Raw genomic sequence first — 8421 nt, 5'->3', positions numbered from 1 at the left:
ATCAATATCACTAAAATACAATACAAAAACAACTACATTTTATATCATTCTGGTTTTAAAAATCTGCCATGGTTTTCAGTTGAAATGGTCCTTTATCAAATACAATCTTCTAAAATGAATTTGTGTGTGTATCCGTAAATATGTATTTAAGCTAAAAAGATCAGCTGAAGAGCGTGGATGAAAAAACCCCACAGCTAACTTCTCTGATGTTCGACATCCCATATGAACGCTAAAAACATACCCTCTCAATGCTTACTGCTTTCTAAAGGCTCAAACACAGTAAAGCTATCTAAAATATAATGTTGTAGCTTTTATAAAATGTACTAACTAGTCTAGAAACTACACGCGTCCTGTTCTGAACAACTACAAAACTAGACAAAGTGAGCATGAGCACCCTTTTCCTAACATATACTGAAGATAACTAGAAAAAGTGATTAAAATAATTATGTTATTGTCTGTGGAAATCATTGTAGCAGTGTATCAAGCAAATAAACTCAGTGTATTTTGGGAATGGCAAATTTGGTCTACAATTTTCTGAGCTTTTTATTTGGAAGCTAAAGTGATTTCTCCATCTATCTGTAACAACTAGTACGAGGATTTTACTTTAGAATTGTCCGTCTATAGAATGTTTCTTCAGTGTAAAATATGCATAAAGAAACTAAAGGCATTTTGACCTTCTAAAACACTGAACACAACTTGGTAAAATGAGGCAGCGGCTGTGCCATGAAAAAGTATGTTGACCACTGGCCATGATTTTTTTTACCTTGGGTCCACGAGGCTGCTCATGAAAGCAGTGATGGTACAGGGCCACGGGAAAACTTGATGCATTTTTAAAATGCATGCTGGTTTTGAGCACTTTTGCAAGCCACCACGGAGCTCTGCCACAAAGAGCATCCCCGCCAGCCCCGGGCGCTTGGGCTCACACCGCGTAGGGGCGAGAGGCGAGCGGTTTCTACGATTCCCGGCCTCGGGTCCGAGTGTGTGTGTGTGTGTGTGTGTGTGTGTGTGTGTGTGTGTGTGTGTGTGTGTGTGAGTTGGGGGGGACTTCGCCGCTAACGGTGGCTGCAGGAAGAGGTCCAGCTGCGCAGCGGGGCGCGGAGCCGGGGCGGGGGGGCGACCCCAAGCAGCACCGGACACACCGAGTTTCCCATCCCCATCCTTGCTCCCCACCCCCCCCACAAAAAAAAGACCCTTTTCGGGTGCAACGCCAGTGCGGGACAAGTGCAGCCGAGGCGGGACGCCGTTGGGGGGGGGGGGGGGTCCGCGCCGGCCACCCCGCGCCCTCCCGCCCCATGGAGGCCGCCACCCCCACGGCGGGAGGGGGCTCGGCGGCGCAGGGCCACCACACGCGCCCCCCCCTCCGCCCTCGCCGCCACCACCGGCCGCCCCTGCCCTCCCCTTCCCCACCGCCTGCGCAGGCAGGATGCGCGCAGCACCGCCATCCCCCAGCGGGAGCCTTGCGCGGCGCGGCGGGCATCGCGCGCCCGTCCCGTCCCGGCCCCCCCCGCGCATCGCGGCGCGGCTAAAGTTTGTATCGGCGGTGGGGCGGGCGGTGGGGCAGGCCGGGCGGCGGGCGGCCGCCTCGCGGGGCGCCTGGTGTGTGGCTAGCCGGCGGGCGGGGGCGGGGGCTGCGGCGGCGATTGGGCGGCGCGGCGCTCGGAAGCACTTTGTTTTCTATTCTAATGAGGGCGGAGCGGCGCTTGTGGATATTTACGTTGAGGCGGGAGCCGCCGCCCTTCATTCACCCACATGGTCCCCGAGCCCCGCCGCCGCTGGGACCTGCCTTCGCGCCACTTCCCCCCCCCCCCCCCCACTCCCGCCCCAACCGCCGGGCAGCGGCGCGGCGCGGCTCCCCTCCGCCCGCCGCGCGTAGGGCGCCGCGGGAGGAGGGAAGATGGTGGCGGCGGCCGCCTACGGGTGAGTGTCTGACTGCGCGCGCGGCGCCGAGGGGAGACCTGTTGTGAGCGCGGCGCCGGGGCCGCGGGACCCCGGCGCGGGGGGCGGCCGGCGGGCCGCTGTGAGTGGCCGGGGCGGCGGGAGGGGGTGTGGGTGGGTGGCGGGGAGGGGGGGAGCGGGAGCAGGGCGCATGGCAGCCACCGCCGCGGCGGCGGCGCCTCCCGAGCTCGCACACGGGGCGGGAGGGGCCGGAATGAGGGAGATTTGAAAAGCGTGTGCGCTGCTCGCTGCTGCAGTGAGTCCCGCCGCCCCCTTCCCCCCCCTCAACCCCCCGCCCCGCTGCCTCGGCCCGGGCCCGCGCCGACCCGCCGGGCCGCCACGGGGAGCGGCCGTTGGCGGCCTCGAGCCTCCCCCCCCCCCCCCCCCAACCCGGGGCGGGCAGCGCGGCGCGCGGCACAATGGCAGCTGCTGGGGGCTGGGGGTGGGAGCGGGCGGGCGGCCGTTGGTGCCCCCGCGGCCCGCCGAGGAAGGCCCGTCCGGGAAAGTTTGTGCCGCGCCGTGCCCGCCGCGGCGCGGCTCGGCTGAGCGCGGCGCCGGGGGGGTGGGGGGGAGTTGGCGGCACCAGAACAAAGCAGCACATGGGGCAGAGGCCGCGGCGGCTCGGGGGCTCTGCTCGCCGCCCACGCCCAGCGCGGGGAACGGCGGCAGCGGTAAAAGAGGAGGCGGCGGCGGCCGGGGGGGGGACGCTCGGGGAGTTCCCGGCGGAGGCGCTTTGTGCGCGGCCGCACCCCCGCGGGAGGGGGCGCGGGGCCCCGGGGAGGGGGCAGCGCGGCGGCCGCGAACGCGCCCCGGGCCGCTCCGCATGGGCTTTTGTTCGCAGGAGGGGCGGGGGCGGCGGGTCCTCCTCTTCCTCCCCCTGCGGGGCGCGCGCGGTGGGGCGGGGGCGGCGGGCGTCGGCGCTCCCGCCTCGCGCGCCCGGGCGGGCGGGCCCCGCGCTGCCGCCGCCGCTCGGGAGCCGCTGGCTTCATTACGAAATCGGCGCGGCGGCAGCTGCGGGGCCTCGGCGGCGCCATGTTGCTGGGGAGGGGGGAGGAGGCGGGGGACATGGCGGCGGCTGCGTGCTGGGGCCGATTGTTCCCTGTTAGGCCTGGAGCCGCGTGTGGGCAGCGGCGGCGCGGGGAGTCGCTCGCCCTCTCCCCCACCGCCCCCTCCCCGGCCCGGCGACCCTCCGGAGCCGGCCGCCCCGGCCCTCTACCCTGCCGCCGGGGCCGCGGGGCTCGGCGGGCCCGGCCGCGGGGGGGGCGTCACGCCGTAGCCGGGCTGTGACCTCGGCGCTGGTGGTGGTGGCGGCGGCGGCTCCCCCTGGCGGGCGCAGGGCGCGCGGCCGCCCCTGTGTTCTCGCCGGAGCACGTGCTGCTCCATGAGGGGCGCGGGCTCGGCCCGGCGCGGCCCGCGGCACATGGCCCCGCCGCCGGCGCCCTCCGCGGGGCCGCCGGGGCCCTGGCGCGGGCCGGGGGGCGCCTCGCGGCCGTACGGCGGGGGTCCGCGGCGCTGCGCGCCAGCCGCGCGGGCGAGGCGGGGACGGGGGAGCCGCGCGGGTTGGGAACTCGGCTGGCGACTTTGTTCGCTCCGCGGGAGCAGAAAGCGAGTAACTTGGTGATGTTTTCACAGTACCGAGGCGTCCGGCGGAAAACAGCGAAGCTTTCTGTGGATGCTGCGGCAGAATGTTGGTGGAGAAAGCTGCTCTTTATGGTAAGTTTTTTTTCTCTTTTTTTGTTTTTCTTCTTTCCATTCTTGAATTGGGGCAGAGACTGGCCTTTGCTTAGGAGCACAAAATTCCGAAGAGTTTCTTGGGTTTGGAGGCGCGTTTAGCTGTCCACAATTCGACCCATTTGTAGGAGAATAATCAAGTTTTTTCAAGCACTTATTTGTCTAAAGGAGCTGGAAAGTGTGTGGGGAGAGCGTCCCATATGAAACAGTGAAGTAACCTTTGAGGGAGTCTTAGAAATGTTTAAATTGCGTTTCTGAGATTATTTCCTCACCTTCCCCCTTTTTTCTTTTTTTGAGCAAAACTCCTTTTTCAGCCTAACTGAAGTTTCACTTTTCCTGTACTTTCCAAGTATTTTATTTAGCTTGTTGTATGTATTGAGTGAGCTAGACTTTACACTTATATGTTCCTTTAAGATGACATTCATATGAAAGAAGCAATAAAATGTGCTTTCTGATGCTGAATATAGCACTTACTGCATTATTGAACTTTGAGTCTGTAATAAATAGCTATAATTTTGTTGTAGTATGTTCTACAACTGTCATTAGAAACTCCTTTTCATTACAAGATAGGCCAATCTAAATGCAATGAGAGGAACTTTTTTTTTTTTTTTGAGACAGGATGTTTGTTGCAGCAGCAGTGTTACAGTCCGCTACCAATGCGAGTGATGGGAAAACCTAACAAAGCACCTGGCATGTCATAAGATGCTTTCCAGACTTACAAAAAAAAAAAAAAACCCTGATGGTATAATCTGTTGAATGTAACTTTTAAATTTCTAATTATCTTGTATTGAGCTTAAACTGATACCGTTCTTATGTATTTGCCTTCTTTCTGATTGAGAATAGAGGGTGGAAGTTCTTCCCCATCCTACATCAGATTGATCTTTGAAAACTAACAGTTATTTTTACTTGCATAAGTTGTGATGGCATTATGAGAATGATATGGAAGAAGTATTTGACTGATTCTTGTAACTGGGCTTTTTTTGCTGTCATCTTGTCATCAGCATTGATTTAGGTACTCCTAAGACCGTGTGTGAGAGTCCTGCATTGGGCACATGCACTTCTTCACATTATGCTGAAGGAGGTCTTTAGCTTGAAAACAAAGTGTGGATACTTGTACTACAGCAGGGCTGTCAAATGTGTGCAATTCAAAAACTGATCAAATACTCACTTTGTTCTTTTCTTTCAGCAGGTACAAAGTGGACAACGTATCTTGAATTACTAAAAATGCTGTTTGCGTCAGAGTAATGTCAAAGTGCTTACAGTGCAGGTAGTGATATATTGAACCTACTGCAGTGAAGGCACTTGTAGCATTATGTTGACAACTGCCTCAGGAGATGTTGCAGGACTTCAGAAACTGGCAAGGTACAGTGTGGTGGTATCAAGTGCTTTTTGTACTAAGGTGCATCTAGTGCAGATAGTGAAGTAGATTAGCATCTACTGCCCTAAGTGCTCCTTCTGGCATAAGAAGTTATGTCTTCATCCAGTCACTCAGGTTAAGACTATAGATGATCCAGTAGTTTTCTGCTTTGCAGTCTTCTGTTAGTTTTGCATAGTTGCACTACAAGAAGAATGTAGTTGTGCAAATCTATGCAAAACTGATGGTGGCCTGTTATGATCTACATCAAGGAGTTTGAATGCTTTCTGCTGGTTATGGTCTTGTGATCTTTTCTATTTTAACAGCAGTCTAGTGAATGACAGCTCATGTAGCACTAAAGTGCTTATAGTGCAGGTAGTGTTCACTAATCTACTGCATTATGAGCACTTAAAGTACTGCTAGCTGTAGAACTACATATTCAGCATGTCTTATCAATTTATTTGTTGTTTAATTGAACACTGTTCTCTGGTTAGTTTTGCAGGTTTGCATCCAGCTGTATGATACTCCGCTGTGCAAATCCATGCAAAACTGACTGTGGCAGTGACAAGTCAGTCAGTAAGTGTGGAAAATTGTACCCCTTTCTACACAGGTTGGGATCAGTTGCAATGCTGTGTGTGTGTCTGTGGTATTGCACTTGTCCCGGCCTGTTGAGGTTGGTGGGGATAGAGGCTGAAACACCTTCAGTAGTTTTAAGGAATTTATCCTTCACTGATCCAGGAAACTTTTAAGTGTTAATAGGTTTCTTCTTGAAAAATGTCATGTAATTTTATGTATAACTAGACTTTCATTTTCTGTATCTGCTTTATTTTTATGTACTGGATGTTGTTGCTCATAATGTGTTTTTACTGAAATCTTGAGTCTTTTTTGGCTTTTTAAGGATATTCTCTTTAATTTCTATTAAACTGGGGTGAATATTTGCTTGCAATTTCTCCTCCATTAGCTTTGTTGAAGAAATGGGTCAAATGTTGCGTGTCAAATTCTAATTAACTTTGTCACTTGTTCAACTTAAGTTTGCATCTCAGATTACATGAGGGATTCTGCAGCTTTCTTTTATAATGGTTTTTGATTATCTTCAAACTTTGCAATGTTTAATTGGTAATAGAACTAGTCTAATCCTAATTCTTGTGTGCAGAATTCCTCAAACTTGAGTAGTAAATGAGGTTACATGCAGGGCTTTAATCATTTGTCAGCTGTGGAATCTTTAATACTAGTTAGATGTACACTTGTAGAAAATGCAAGAACTTCTTGTAAATTCATGGTGTGTGTAACACTGGTCTACTCAAAAGCTTTGGAGTGGGTCACTTAACACAGCATATGATGTACAGCCATGAAAGTTATTTAGATGGCTCAAGAAATGTAAGTATCTGGGGAAAAGCTCATGCATTTAACTGCCTCAAAAGAAGCTAAGGTTAGTTTGGTAAAACATGGTAACTGGCTTCACAGAAAAATGCAAATGTAAGATCTGCAAGTGGAGTATTCAGCACTTTTTTTTTTTTTTAATTGACTGTTTTTTTAGTAAACCACACCACTTGTGATTCAAACATCAATAGCTTTATGTTGTAAGACATGCTTCCTATGGACTAATGCTGCCAAATTAAAAAAAAAAAAAGTATTTACTTTGTCAGGTATAGCTTCCTACTTTATATCATAGTTTAAAATACCTATGTAGTAGTAAAACTAAGAGCATTTGGGTCAGTGCTGTTCTTGGTGGTCTAAATTGAGCTAAGTGTGCCTTTGTTCCCAGGACTGTTGAACAGTGGTTTTTCAAGTCAATCAATGCATATAGTGATGCTATCTCAGAATGTTATTCTGTCCTCTAGCAAATGAAAGAAATTTTTGAGCTGGATTTAGTATCTCTTTAGGTTGCTTTTCAAAGTAGCCAGAACAACTCTTACTTTTACTGTGTGCTGCTTGATTTCTGTCCCTTTTTTCGTTCTGCTACTCCTCTAAAACGTATTGCTCAGATAGGATTCTTAGCCAAAGTATTCTTTCTCAAGCTCAAAACTTTATTTTTGATCCTCCTTATGAGAAGTATCTTGTCCTTGGAGTCATCAGGTGCAGAGGACAGGTGTTTCTCTGTCCTGGTTTGTGTACAATAAACTTCTGCAATAATCTGCAAATGATAGCAGGTAGACTCCATTTCTGCATAAAAAATCCATGCTCTCAGAAGGTTGAGATGCAGGAAGTGTTTAAATGTGTGATCATGTTTATACTGCCATATAAGGATCACACTTCAAAATACCTGTAAATATGTCTTCCATTATAAAATGAAGCTTGTTCAAGTGAGTGCTTGCGGAAGTGGTTTTTATACCCATGGGGTCCTAAATTGTACATCAGGTATGTTGGAGAGCAACTGGTCTTACAACTTTTGTGTAAAACTGAACTGTATCACAATTATTAGTGTTTGTATTAGCTTCTTGATTGCCCAGACTTAATTAAAAAAAAAAAAAAAAAGACTTGTGGGTTTTTGAGAAGTAATTTTACAACTGTCATACAGCTTTTCAAACACATGGTAAGCTGCACTTTATCAAGGGTCAGTTACAAGTGTGCCTATGTCAACTGTAATAGTAATATTATTCTTTAGATGTGCTCAGTACAGACTTGGCTTTTTAACTGTGTAACTTGCCTTGTCAGAAGTTTCAAGCTAATCAAGCCTACTCTTGCTTTTTGAAAAATTCTGTAATACTTTTAAACAGTTGGTTTGAGCTCATTCTTGCCTGGCAGTAGCTTTCTCAAAGCTGCATGATATGCGGATGTAGTCTTGCCTTGTACATGAAGTTATGTGTAAATAGGTGTATTCTTCTAGTCATTCAGTGTCTTCTAAGAAATTGTCTTTAATTATTCATATGTTAGTTTCAGTGAAGTCAAGACAATGACCTCTAGCTGACAGAAGACAGTAGGGAGAGAAATAATGCTGCTGCTAAGTTCACCTGGTTTTACTGATGTTGGTTGAGCTCTGTCACTGATGTGTTTGTAGTGGTTGACCAAAGAGCGGCTAGATAGCTGAAACAAGTGCCAGTGTAAGAATGCTGCAAAAATACTACGGAGCACTTTCTGCTGATGTGTTCGGCTGTGCCTGTTAAAGCACTCCGGTGTAGATGAGAAGCTGATTTCTGACTGCTGGTTCTGATACAGGTAATCATTTTTCAAGTGAACTCCTGTTATGAATTAGTCTAAACCATATGAACTTGAATGAGCTTAGCAGTAATGAAGGTAAGCTTGCACAGACTTTTAGTAATGATGTCTGAAAGGAGATACTTTTAAATTTATATTATGTAGGAAGAGCATAACTTAGTTCTTTCTAAACAAAAAGCAAGAAATTTCAAGCGGTAGTAATATTTGTCTGATGTTCTAGTATAGCGCAGTTAACCTTATAAGGA

General features: G+C 50.0%; 1 long non-coding RNA gene across 1 annotated transcript; it reads left to right on the top strand.

Annotated features, from left to right (window-relative positions):
- The first annotated feature begins 2066 nt into the window (after nucleotides 1-2066).
- LOC135330117 (uncharacterized) lies at nucleotides 2067-4914 on the top strand. Its single transcript, XR_010391911.1, has 3 exons — nucleotides 2067-2191; nucleotides 3568-3648; nucleotides 4853-4914. It is a non-coding gene; the product is annotated as an uncharacterized LOC135330117 (long non-coding RNA).
- The last annotated feature ends 3507 nt before the right edge of the window (nucleotides 4915-8421 follow it).

The sequence above is a fragment of the Dromaius novaehollandiae genome, chromosome 1, assembly GCF_036370855.1.
Source record: "Dromaius novaehollandiae isolate bDroNov1 chromosome 1, bDroNov1.hap1, whole genome shotgun sequence".
In the NCBI taxonomy this organism is placed as follows: Eukaryota; Metazoa; Chordata; class Aves; order Casuariiformes; family Dromaiidae; genus Dromaius; species Dromaius novaehollandiae.
This window is presented reverse-complemented; position numbering and strand designations above follow the sequence as displayed.